Genomic DNA, 7,444 nt, shown 5'->3' with positions numbered 1-7,444 from the left:
TATGACGTGAATGTTTTTTTAAATCTAAACAAATTATTTCGAAAAAACTCTTTACTTTTTTTAATTCAAAGATAAGATATTTTCGAACATTAGTAGGGAGTTTTAAAAATATTATAATAGAAGTTATATCATGTATAAACTCAAAAAAAACAAAATCTTATGGAATAATTACATAATATATGGTCATATTTATTATTTACTTTTTATAGCTAATATAAATAGACGATATACCGGCAACACACAATTATACACATATTATATATGGATTATATATAAATTATACATCATTCAATTCTTTAATTTAAGTGGCCGAGTGAGCACCTATTTAGGCTATTAGATAAAGCCAAAAAAGTTGAAATAATTTCAACCAAAGACTAAAAATATAATTAAAGTTCATATGTAGACGATTTTTATTAAAACTCATCCTTTTATAGTGAAGTAAATTTATTTTTTGTAACAAAAGAAATAATGACATAAAAAATAAGATAAAAAAAATAAATATTGAAAAAAGTTAGAAAGATCTAAAAACGAAAAACAAAAGATGACAGCAAATTTCTTCTTATGTTTCATCTTTGTTGAGTATAAAAATTTGAAAGTTAATCTCATCTATTTCAAATATTTTTTTTTCAACTCAAATACATAGATTATAAGATAAGGATATCTTCGAATATTTTTTTTAATTTACATTATGTGTCGTTTTTAAAAAATTACTATTACCAACAAACTGATATGATATTCGAATTTGAATTGGAATGCAATTTGAGTAGTTTGCATTGAGGTTAAGCTAAGTATAGTAAACTACTTGACAATTTTAAGACAATATATGCAATGTTTTATAATAATAATCAACTAGTTTAAATTTAATGACTCAAAGAACAAAATATTTGTATGTATAGGCTATTAAAAATTCAAATTCTGGGGTTAGAGATATCGATAAAATTAAAGTGGAGTCATACTAAAATAAATTCGGCCAAAGAATCATTTAAATTTTTAAATAGCCGATTAAAGTGAATTTCAAATTAAGGACAATATCTTCACTTGCATCATTATAAAGATAATCATTATTATAATATATATAAAGTTTTAGAAATTGAAATTTCAAAATAGAAATATTTTTTGAAAGATAAAATCATACCAAATAAGAGTTCAAGTCGCAGTATAAGAGTCACGTCGTAATCAAAGAATTGTTTATATCGTGTCAACCTTTGTGCATTGCCATAAATATGAGTTATTATTTCACTTTGTGGATATTTTTAGGTTCCAATGACACATATGAGAATAGTGCAAAAATAAAATTATCACTACGAGAATTGAGAAAATGTTAGTCTTTTTTCATGTGGTGTTTCTTAAGTAATATTTGACGATTATCTATAATTATTTAGAAGGTTTAAATGTTAAGGTTATTTACATATTATTTGAATAACTCAGATATTTAACATGGTTAATGTCAAATATCAAAATGGAGTTAAAAAAAATTCACTAGCTAAAGAATTTTTTTATATTTTTAGATAGCCAACTAAAATGAGTTTTGAATTAAGAATAATATTTTCAATTATATTATTATAAAAATAATTTTTATTGAAAAATAATATTTTAGAAACCGAAATTTTAAGACATAAATATTTTTTAAGAGATATCAATACACCAAATAAGAGTTCAAGTAGTAGTAAAAGAGTTAAGTGTTATAAGAGTCATTCATTGTCTCAACATTTGATTGTTTTGTCATAAATATGAGTTATTATTTTGCTTCCTGACTATTTTTAGGATTCAATGACACCGGCAAGAATGATATCAAAAAAGAAAAATAGAAGAAATGGTTAACTTTTTTCATGTAGTTAATATCCAATGATTATCTATATTTACTGAGAAAGTGTAAATTTTAAGATTATTTACATACAATCCAAATAACTTAAATATTTGACATGATTAGTGTTCGCGCATCTGCGCGGGTGCTAATACTAGTATATATTAAAGCAAGAAAGTTTGCATTCTCAATTAGCCAAGTGTCAAGTTATTAATAAGCCAAGTGACAACATATTAAAAAGACACATGGCAACTTAATTTATTAAGACTTACTTTTATTAAAATGCAAGTTTTAACACCCACATTTTTCGGCCTAATTGACTGATGTAGATAACGGTCATAATCCCAAATCTATAGGTATAAGAAAACCTTGCAATTAGGCCGAAAAATCTGGGCTGAGTATATTTGGGATTGCAATTAGGCCGAAAAATCTGGACTCAATTACATGTTATCTCTATATTTAATCTATACAAATATTTAATAATAAATTATTACTAAATAATCGTATGAGTAAATTTCGGGATACCAATCTAAATGGAATCCCATTTATAACAAAAACTGGGTCACGCCCTCCAACGACAAATAACGTGTATCCCATGTTCTTCGCTTCCTCATTAAAGCTGATCTCCTTGATTTTCTCTATACGAATAACGCGTAATATTGGGAATTTGAAAAAGCTTAAACCTAAGCATTTTGATTTGTTCCGCAATTTTGTTGGATTGGGATACAGAGGGAGAAGAGGAGACATTCAAATGTGAAATTAGTCCAAATGTAAAATGCCGTCAAATGTGAAATTAGTCCATCGCGAGGAGATATTCAAATGTGAAGATGATTTTTCCGGTCATTTTTTCTCATCTTTTTCGCATCTGTATTCTGGAGAGATGTGTAGTTTAGGAGACAACGACATCTACGCCAGGTATTTCGGGATAGCAACTAATTGGGGAATCCCAAATGCATATGCCTCTATTTTACGAATCTTTTTATGGAAAATTATTTTTCCATACAAAAATTACTGCATTCCGTATATATCTATAGATATATAGTAACTGGATTTTTTTGTACTTACTTACTATTTAGGGTTTATTTTTCCTTACAAAAATTACTGCATTCCGGATATCTATATCTATATATATACGGCATTTGATGGCATTTGACAGACAATCCTCTTATAAAGTTTTCTCTAAAAAGAAATATGACAGCATTTGACTATATTTGCAATATATCGAGTAACAAGATGAGTTGGAATTTGAAGGTACGAATAGTGAGATTGTGGCACGTTCCAAACCGCGACAAACCAGACAACATCGTCTCCCTTGAATTAATTATTCAAGACGAAAAGGTGCATTCTTTTTTAGTTGCACTTATTTTTTCATAAAAATTTGACTACAATTTCCATCTTTTGCTTTGTACTATGAAATTCATTAGGTTAAACATGTATTTAATCAACTGCAATTTAGATTAGTATTTACCATCAAATATGTTGTATGTGTTATTTTGGAAAGGCAAACATTCACATATTATGTTTTACTCATTGATACTTCATTGTTTAATATACTCTGTGATAACACCGTACAACTGAGTATTTGTCTGACTAAATATTAATTATGAATTTTTTGTTTCTAGGGCGATCGTATTCATGCGACTGTTGGTCGGTCTCTTATACGTATGTTCAAACCAAAGATAAAAGAATTGGGTTTGTACTTTATGAAGAACTTTGTGGTTGGACCAAATTATACGAAACTTAAATACACGCGGCATAAATTAAAGTTGGCATTTACACATAAGACGATTGTAGAGGAAGCAAATGATCATCTTTTTGGTATGAGTATCTTCGATTTAAAACCTTATGAGTATTTGATAAACAAAATTGATGTTCAAGAAAGTGAACTCTTCGGTAAGTATTCAATTCGCAGTTCTTTTATTTGAATGTCTTATCAACTTTGTCCTGATTATTTTTCTAAATTATTATAGATGTCATTGGAGAGATTGTAAGTTATGGTGAAGTAGAATCACATAACCAAGGTGATAAGACCAGCACTTATATAAATGTGAAACTTGAAGATCATGAGTAAAATTGCGTCTATGTTTTACTTTGTTATATATTTTAACATGATTACTTATCGGTGTCTGATTAAGTTGTTATATGTTAACATGATTACTTAGCGGTGTCTGATTAAGTTGTTATATAAATTACACAGGAGGAATAATATCTCGGCAACATTTTGGGAAGAATTCGTTGACCAAATATTTCCACATTTAGAGGGATCACCACATGAGCCGGTCATAGTTGTTATGCAGTTGATGTGAGCACGTGATTTTTTGCCTTACGAAAAACTACTCCAAAATAAATCAAAAAATAAATTAAATTTCTTTTACTGTGCAATTTTTGAATTTGCGTGATGTTTGTTAAATATTTGTCTTATATCCGTAAATGTTTACTTTGTCATAACAAAATGAAAATAAAAATAAAAATATATGTTGCATGCATATCTAGGATTTGATTATGCATTTAATAATTGATTCAAAAAATAAAATCACAAAAATATGTGTATGTTCTAGTTTTAATATTTCAATGCGTGATTAATGTGTTGTCTATGTATTAATAGGTAATTTATCTTTGTAAGGGTAATTTTATTTTTATAATTTTAATTAGGAATTTAATAATTAGGAATTTAATAATTAGGAATTTAATTAGAAAATGAAAGAATGAGAAATGATAGAAACGGACCTGGGCCAAGAATTTTTAAACAAAAATCAGGCCCAAATACTCAAAGGACCCGGTCCATGTCAACCAGTCCCATACAGGACTCAAACGACGTCGCTTCTGGATTTTTAATCTGGGCCGTTGATTCATTGCAATCAAACGGTCCAGTTCAGCCCCTGCATAAATAAAACGACGACGTTTAGGGCAACTAGATCTGAACCGTTCATCCATCTTGATCCCACGGTCTTAAAAACTCACCCAAACCCGATCCGTTTCAACCCCGGGTTGACCCCTTTCCCCAACTTAAATCAAACGATGTCGTTTGGATAAGTGGATTGATCTCATCCGTGCATCTTAATTGATCCAACGGATGAGATCAATCCACCCCACCCCTATATAAGCCCAAACCCCTACCCCGGCCCCCTAACTTAACACCCCCCTCTCCACTGTTCATCATTATCTTCCGAAACCCACCCCTAACCCTAGCCGCCCTAGGATCCCATCGCCTGAAACCCGGCGGCAACAACGCCGCCGGTCACCAAAATAACACCCAAGAACCCCCTGAACATCCTCTATCCAGATATGCTAACCACTTGGCTCGAATCTTCATTTGAAGATTCGAGCCGAGCTTAGATCTAAACCAAACAACACCTAGTTAACACCATAGTACCCCCTAGCATGCCTCGTTATGGATCTGGTTTTGGTTTGGTTCGAATCCCTTCAGAACTCTTCGAATCTTCTTTTGAAGGTTCGGACCAAACAAGAACTTACCCAGATTTGTTCTAAACTAACACCAAATCACCCTTAGGTTTTCCTCACCCTTGTGTCGTTGTTGGTTCCCCTCGAATCTGACCAGAAATGGTTAAGTCCCAAATCGAATCTTCAGGAACCCTAGAAATACCAGACTTTTGGATTCTGCCCGAATTAAATAAAGATTGAGGTTTAATCGACCTTAGTCGAAGTATTTTCAGTGGAAAATACTTCGACTAAGGTTTGTTTGATTTCAAACAAAGTCCAAATCCAAGTTGAGTTCGAGTCCGGTTGAATTTAAAGATTAGAGGTACTTTCCTTATTTCTTTTTTGTTTCTTACATGAATAATTGTTTGTTTAATAACCTGTTAATTTTTCATGTTTTTATTTGGTTAATTCTGTCATCTTTGTCTCATGCCCGTATGATTAGTCAAATAAATGAATTGTTTCTGTTTTTTGTGATTAATTACAATGTGTGTGATCGACTCGATTAAGTTCGTCGATCAGTTGTGTTATAAATCTTGTTTCTGAAAATGCTGATTGAAACAGTCTGTTTCTTTTGTTTTAGACTGATTATGGACAAATGTTGTAAATAGTCAACTGATTAATACTCGTCAATTAAATCATGTTTGTTTGCAAATCATAAAATTCAAATAAATGTTGTGTATATATTGTTTTCTGAACAAGGCATTGTCAGTATATTGACAATGCTCCTGTGTGTGTTTGATCTTGGTTCAATGTTGAAGTCCAGTCTGAATTGTTATAATAATTTCAGTGGTATGTTGTTATGATGTTAGTTCTGAATTCAAGTTTACAAAGGTTGGGTAAATACAATTGTATTAGGAGGTTAATCATTAGGAATTGGTTGTAGCTGCTAGACAAGTTTAGATTCAGATAACTTGTTAAAATTTGAGACAGTAATACCAGTAGAAAACAGTAAATCTGGGACATTTTGGGACAGAACAGTAAGGGTAATATGATAGCATAATGGGCTGAAAGTGGAAAGTTAGTGGCTATTATTTAAAGTGATAATGGGAAACAAAGGGTAATGGGGCTGCTTAAAATCAGGATAGGATCATTTAAAGTATTAAAAAGTAGTTTGTAATGGAACTTTCTGATTTTAAAAGAAGAAAGGGGTCCAAGAAGCACTAGAAGGGTATAGGACAGCCCTGTATAAATAGAGAGAGCTGGACAGGGATTAAAGGAGAAGAAAAAATCAGATTTTAAGAGGAGAGTTCAGAAGAAAAAATAGGAAGAGATTGAGAGATTTGAGGATCAGATTTTAAAGCAGATTTTAAGAGAGAATTTAAGAAAAATACACCTAGAGTGAGATAAAAGAAAAAAATCAAGCAGAAAATCAGATTCCTCTTGGAATCTGAAGAGGAAGAAGAAACAGAAAAGAAACCAAAAGAGAGTATTCGCACACACACACACACAGTGAAGCTGAAACAGAAAAATAGAAAAGAAAAGAAAAATCCGAAACCTTGTTGTTCTTTTGGAATCTGTCCGGGTCTGTGTATTGATACTATTTGGTTTTAAAATCTGAAATTCTTTAAGAAGCTTTGCTCTTGTGAATCTGGGTTTCTCGGGTCTTATTATTGCTCAAATCTGTGGAAATACTGATATTCTGCCAGTATTTTGTTACTGCTGCAACTGCTGAAAACTTACTTCTTCTACCTTCATTTCCAGGTACTTATCTTCTAAATTCTATGTTGGAAAGAGATTCAGCATGACAAATTAATGAAGTTTGATTTGCAGTTTTATTTTTCCATTTATCTAAGTTTGTTATTATAAATTTCAGTTTTTGTTTCATGTTGTTTCATATAGAAGTATGCTTGACATGTTAATTATCAGTTGATCATTCTCTTTTGAAATTCATATAAGTGTTGTAATAATATTACCTATTCCAGAATTTCATTAAAGCATAGTTATGGTTGAATTGTTAAGATAGGGAATATGGCATGAAGTTGGCTATTAATTAAGTTTTACGACATTGTTAGACAGGTATAAAGTATTCTGGGAATATCAAGAAAATGCGTGGTTAGTGTATTTCGATTGTTTGGTTGTAGATTAAGGCTAGATGATGATTGGTTGCATTTTATTCATATAGGGCGTAATAATGATTATGGTTAACATCAATAGTCGGAAGTTGCATTAGTATCCTCCGCTATGTTTGCAAACGTCAAA

General features: G+C 30.9%; 1 long non-coding RNA gene across 6 annotated transcripts; it reads left to right on the top strand.

Annotated features, from left to right (window-relative positions):
- The first annotated feature begins 2,361 nt into the window (after positions 1-2,361).
- LOC107792909 (uncharacterized) lies at positions 2,362-7,193 on the top strand. Of its 6 annotated transcripts, XR_012696484.1 has the most exons (6): positions 2,362-2,719; positions 3,056-3,142; positions 3,427-3,697; positions 3,775-3,825; positions 4,002-4,106; positions 6,947-7,189. It is a non-coding gene; the product is annotated as an uncharacterized LOC107792909 (long non-coding RNA). The 6 variants fall into 6 exon arrangements; XR_012696485.1 differs by lacking the exon at positions 3,775-3,825 and having other exon boundaries at positions 6,947-7,188; XR_001649622.2 differs by lacking the exon at positions 6,947-7,189 and having other exon boundaries at positions 4,002-4,214.
- Positions 7,194-7,444: the final 251 nt, after the last annotated feature.

This window comes from Nicotiana tabacum, chromosome 11 (assembly GCF_000715075.1).
Source record: "Nicotiana tabacum cultivar K326 chromosome 11, ASM71507v2, whole genome shotgun sequence".
In the NCBI taxonomy this organism is placed as follows: Eukaryota; Viridiplantae; Streptophyta; class Magnoliopsida; order Solanales; family Solanaceae; genus Nicotiana; species Nicotiana tabacum.
The sequence above is the reverse complement of the archived record's forward strand: the minus strand, read 5'-3'. Positions and strand labels throughout refer to the sequence as shown.